This window comes from Trachypithecus francoisi, unplaced genomic scaffold (assembly GCF_009764315.1).
Source record: "Trachypithecus francoisi isolate TF-2019V2 unplaced genomic scaffold, Tfra_2.0 Lachesis_group3, whole genome shotgun sequence".
Lineage (NCBI taxonomy): Eukaryota > Metazoa > Chordata > Mammalia > Primates > Cercopithecidae > Trachypithecus > Trachypithecus francoisi.
Genome location: NW_022681468.1, coordinates 101,564,252 through 101,569,764, shown reverse-complemented (window position 1 = coordinate 101,569,764; position 5,513 = coordinate 101,564,252). Strand labels below are relative to the sequence as shown.

Sequence of the window (5,513 nt, the reverse complement as noted above, 5' to 3'; positions counted from 1 at the left end):
CAAAATACTTGAGCTTCCCAGGCCTGTCAAAAAGTGATATTCTTTACCTATTTCAAGGTCAGAAACCTTGAAAGAAAATTGTGTAGACAAGGTACCAGGCAAGTCTTTTCAAGGGGCTTTCTATTGGTTCTATAAAGTTAACCCCAATTTTTCAAAGCAGTCTGGTCATATCTGAAAATATGCCATTCTAGTCAATTCCTTGGTTAAACAACCAGTGTCTCCAATTGTGTCCCGTTAAAGAAAATAGATTCTTATTGAATTTATACAAATAACTAGATTGCCATAAAATAAGAATACTCATGAATAGTCTCCAAATCTAAGGGAAATCAGGTAGAGCTAAAGGCAAATATTTTAATTTTGCTCACAAAGGTATATTTTTCCCAACTGCCATAAACTATAAATAGCTCAATAGTTTTCTTGACTCTGAGAAAATGTAAAAATAATCAACAATGTTTCAAAAAAGTCATAAAAGTCATTTCAGTCTTCTATCAGTTTAGTCCTATGTAATTAGATTTTGTTCTGCATGAGGTTGGGTTAGCAATCTTTATGAATGCATCAGTTTATTAGCGTTCTGAAAATTTTTATCTAGTCTAATGATAATTACACAATCTCTAAAGTTATCAGAAACCCGCATTTAAGATTACATTTTAGGGTCTTTTTCCATTAATTTTCTTGAAGAAAAAGCAAAATTAGGACTGTGGCCAACTGTGAACTGATTTGGAGAATAATTAAAGTAAAACAATAATTTTCTGTGGATTACAAAAGACTTAGAGTAGCCATAAAAACAAAGTTGACACGAAAATCTGGCTATTTCTGTGGCATAAAATCAGTTAATGTCATAACTATAATTATGTCTGACAAGATATATCAAGACATATCAGAATTTTAGGATTCTCATATAATTATGGAACACATTAATAACATATCCACATAAATATAACTCAAAAAAAGTTAAGCTTCATTTCTTATTTGACAAAGCTTCCTGTATGATTTTTACCATACAAAATAAGCATAATATGTCTCTCTGGGACTTACAGGGGTTCCACTTGGAAAAGACTTAGTTTTAAAATTTGAAACTTGATTTTGGGAAGTGTGTTAAATATTAAATGTTTAAAACACTTGATAAAAATTAGATTACAGGCCACTGTAAAATAATACTCATTCATTTAGCCAAAATGATAATTCAAGATTTCAACAAGTAAAAACCCTTCCTTTTTGATAGGAGACTCAGCTTTCCAAACAATCAAAAGGTCTTAATAAAGATACCGTAAGACCAAAAGAATTTGTCTTTCCTTTTTTTTTTTACTCAAAAGATGAACAAATCTTTTATTATCTTTTATTAATATGGTGTGAAAATCTTATTCAAACCAAATTCTACCATTTCATCAGTATATTATTAAAGCTAAAGCTAATTTTAATGAAACCTTAAAAACAAATTCATCCAATCTCAATCAGCTTTAACCAAACAAGATACGGTTTCCAGAAATCTTTTATAACCTCTTACAATTTTCCATTAAAGAGTAGATCAATGCTCAAAAAAAAAAAAAACCCTGTTATCCTAACACAGGGACCTTGCATTAATTTGCTCTTGATATTAATGCTCAAATTTTAGAAAAACTAAATAATTCCCTATAATGTTAACCAACTTGATCACAGATAAAATTCCTTTTATGAGATAAATCTTCTACAACTTGCTTAAACTTCCCATTTTTTCCTTTTTTTTTTTTTTTTTTTGAGACAGAGTCTTGCTCTGTTGCCCAGGCTGGAGTGCAGTGGTGCCATCTCAGCTTACTGCAACCTCCACCTCTTGGGTTCAAATGATTGTCCTGCCTCAGTCTCCTGAGTAGCTGGGACCACAGGTGTGTGCCACCACATCCGGCTAATTTTTTGTATTTTTAGTAGAGATGGGATTTCACCACATTAGGCAGGATGGTCTAGATCTCCTGACCTCATGATCTGCCCACCTCGGCCTCCCAAAGTGCTGGGATTTCAGGCGTGAGCTACCGTGCCAGCCTGTATTTCATTTTTTACATTGGCATTCTACCTAAAGAAAAAAAAAATTTACTTTCCTTTTCCTCTTATCATTTTGACCAAAGTTATCAATCATATAAAAGAAAAAAATTACTTTTTTACTTTTTTTACATCTTTCTTTACATGTTCTGTATATAGTTTTCCTTATACCTAGCAGTTTAAATTATATCTATCTATATATCTATTATTATTTTAACTTTTAGTAACCCTTTCTGTAAAAAACTCAGGAAGTGATTTTGAACTGTTTTATACCAGTATTTGCAGACGAAACAATTTTATAATTTTGAGAAAGGTATTTTCTCAACTTTTATTAATAGATCTAAATATATTTAGCTTTTCTAGACCATATAAATGGCTCAGATATTTTGTGATTATTATTTAATATACATGACTTTAAGGTTAAGTTTCTGAAAAAGATTTTTGAAAAGATAAAAAGTTTATACTTTTATCCCATTTACATCCATTGATTTATTCTTAAAATTACGCTTTAATAGCTGATTGAAAAAATTTACCATCTAGTTATTTCTTTGTTAATCATTCACACAGGCTGTGAAACCCTAAAGTTATAAGTACATAGATACTTTGCTGATCAGAAGACACATCTGTAGGGGTGGGTACAACAGTGGCTCACACCTGTTATCCCAGCACTTTGGAAGCTGAGGTAGGTGCATCACTTGAGGCCAGGAGTTCAAGACCAGCCTGGCCAACATGGTGAAACAGCATCTCTACTAAAAATACAAAAATTAGCCAGGCGTGGTAGTGCACACCTGTAATCCCAGCTACTCAGGAGCCTGAAGCATGAGACTGCTTGAACCCAGGAGAAAGAGGTTTCAGTAAGAAATGGAAAGAACAAGTCTTAGAGGAGCAAATTTGGAGAGATTTTAACCTTTCAAAAAGTCCAATGGAACATTTTTCTCAGCAAAATCATGCCAACAAGATAAGCAGCAAATGAGGTTTCAGTTGACTGAAAAAAAAACAATCCCAGAAACAGTATCCAAAAGAAGAAAAAACATAAAGGCTTTCTAAAAGAATTATAGCCTAAATATCAGCTTTTAATTGGGCTGACTTCTGACCATAGAGCTTCAAAAAAAAAAAAAATTGAAATTCTTTATTATCAAATTTCAGCCAGGACAAACACAAGTTAGGTCTCTCATTCAGTTTTTCTGGTTCTAAAGCCAGCTTTTTTCCCCCAATTCTGCATGCAGATGAATTACTTCAGACATTTCAGAGGCTCACTATTTTGACTTATGCTGCTTATTACTGTCCTAGGTTAGGTGGGTCCACTTTTCTAAATATTTACAAGAGGATATGCTATAAGTGTTATACATAAATGCAGCTGGTGTTTCTAAAAAGAGTGGTCAGATTTTGAAGCTTGATTTCCTATAATTTAGAAACTTTTCCAAAGTGATCAAGGCTGGGAATGTGTTTAGGGTTGAAGTGTAATGTGTCTCAAACTGTCTCTAACTGCTAGGTGGCAGCAGACTGTTCAAGATATGGGGGACTAGACCCTCATGTACTCATGTGAAACAGCCAAAGGGGGTACACTTTCCAGTTAGAAACTAACATGAATTGGTCGAAATAAAAAGCTAAGTCTGAATTTTCAAGCAATAGAAAACAGTAGCAATCTTAAAACCATGCTATGTAAAATGAAACCACCAGTGCCTAACTGCCAATCCTTTAACTCAAACCTCTGCTGTGAGACAGAGGCAGTAAAACCTTATCCCTAGCCTCTGGTGCTGAGGCAGAGGCAGAAAAACCTTGTCCTGAACCTCTATGGTGAGACAGAGAGAGAAAAAAGGAAGTTCTTTGCAGAACTCTTCACCCATATCTCCCATCCCAATACAGAGACCAAAGCCCTCACTCTTGAAAAAAAAAAAAAAAAAAGAAGAAGGTTTGGAAACTAGCCCAAATAAAGTCTAGGCCTTCAACCAAAGAGTGTAAGGTCCAAATTCAGAACTCACCCAAAACACCCAATGAGCCTTCTGAAGACAGGGAGGTTGTGCTTGTACCAAGTGCACTTTTCAAAGAGAAAGAGCAAGTGGTCGGTGGCATCACTGAGTTCTACTGACTATGCCAGATGTGTTGACCTAAAAGGAAGAAACTAAGGTAACATTAATGCAATAGAGAGTTTATTTGGTCCAGGCTTGAGGACTACAACCAAGGAGTGTAGATTCAATTGCCCTGAATATGTACTTCCATAAGCAGCAGTTACAAGTGAATTTTTGAAGGAAAAGAGGTAGTTCCTAAGTTGTTCACCAAGAATTTACATTAAAATAGCATAAGCTATTGATATCAAAGGCCCTCTGTTTTGTCTATTGCTTTGATTAGCAGCAGTTACAAGTGAATTTTTGATGATTGATTGGTTATACATTGTTCTTTTGATTATGAATTCCAGGACATGAAGATAATGTGTGAGGCAGTTAGTCAGAAATTCCTCTAAACAATTGCCCTAGGCATGGGCGAGGAGGTAGGCATGACCGAAGTCTCATACTCAGGTCTCTCTGGGCCTTCATACCTCGCAAAGCTCAGACCACTCCAAGTTATTTGTGTTTTATCCGACTCTTCTTTCCTCCCACACACTTCTTCCAGGATCTCCCATTGGCTGAAACCACCTAAATGTCAATTGCCATGGGACCTGGACAATGCAGCCTACATTTTATTGTCCATTTCTAAAATCCCCTCTTCTATATTCTCAGAGACTCTCTTCCTGGAAAACAGAGTTTTCTAGCACTAACATTTTAGCTTAAACAATTTCCCCTTGGATGAAAGCAACCCTTGGAAATAAAATGTTTTATTTTAACTCAGGGGGGCTTAGCAAGGAGGATGAAGGTCATGCATAGAATGACTGCTGTGCAGAGGGCTCAACTTGGTGGTTCTAAGTCTGAAGAATTAGGGACTTCTATTCAGACTGCAGCTGTGAGTGACTAAATCTTCCTACTTGCTTTTCCTCCTTTCTGGCTGACCACCCATGGTGCAGATACAATGGAAAAACAGAACTCACTAGGTCTAAGTTCTGGCTCCAGGTCTATTCTATTACATTTTGGTCATTACTTTTAACGGCAAAAGCCACAATTACTTTTGTACTAACCTAATACTATTCTCCTAGTAATACTAATAGTGAAACGGCCTTTGCAAAATTATGACTGAGACAGTGAAAGAGATCTAACTTAATCGACTCCATCTTGCTTTTAACCTCCAAGCTGTCCTTGTTTATTCCTAGGCTTAGGCTGAACTAACTTCGGGAGAAACTTAATTCATAGTTTACAGTTTAAGGAAAGATGGTAAGGCTCTTTCTCAAAGCAGATCTCCTTCTTGCCTGGAGACTAGATTGCCTTTGTAGGACTAACATTAGCCACAAGATTAAAAATTATGGTTTAGGAGTCATGCAATTGGAGGCTACAAGAGTCTGACCCTCCTTAAACTGCTCCTAAGATCAAGCTTGAGATATTTTGCAGACCCTGCACTAGATGGATCAGCTGGCA

The 5,513-nt window shown here is 35.6% G+C and overlaps 1 long non-coding RNA gene across 1 annotated transcript; it reads left to right on the top strand.

Moving 5' to 3' along the window:
• The first annotated feature begins 557 nt into the window (after positions 1 to 557).
• Positions 558 to 5,295, top strand: LOC117071566. The gene is made up of 3 exons (XR_004432357.1): positions 558 to 568; positions 4,851 to 4,860; positions 5,150 to 5,295. It is a non-coding gene; the product is annotated as an uncharacterized LOC117071566 (long non-coding RNA).
• Positions 5,296 to 5,513: the final 218 nt, after the last annotated feature.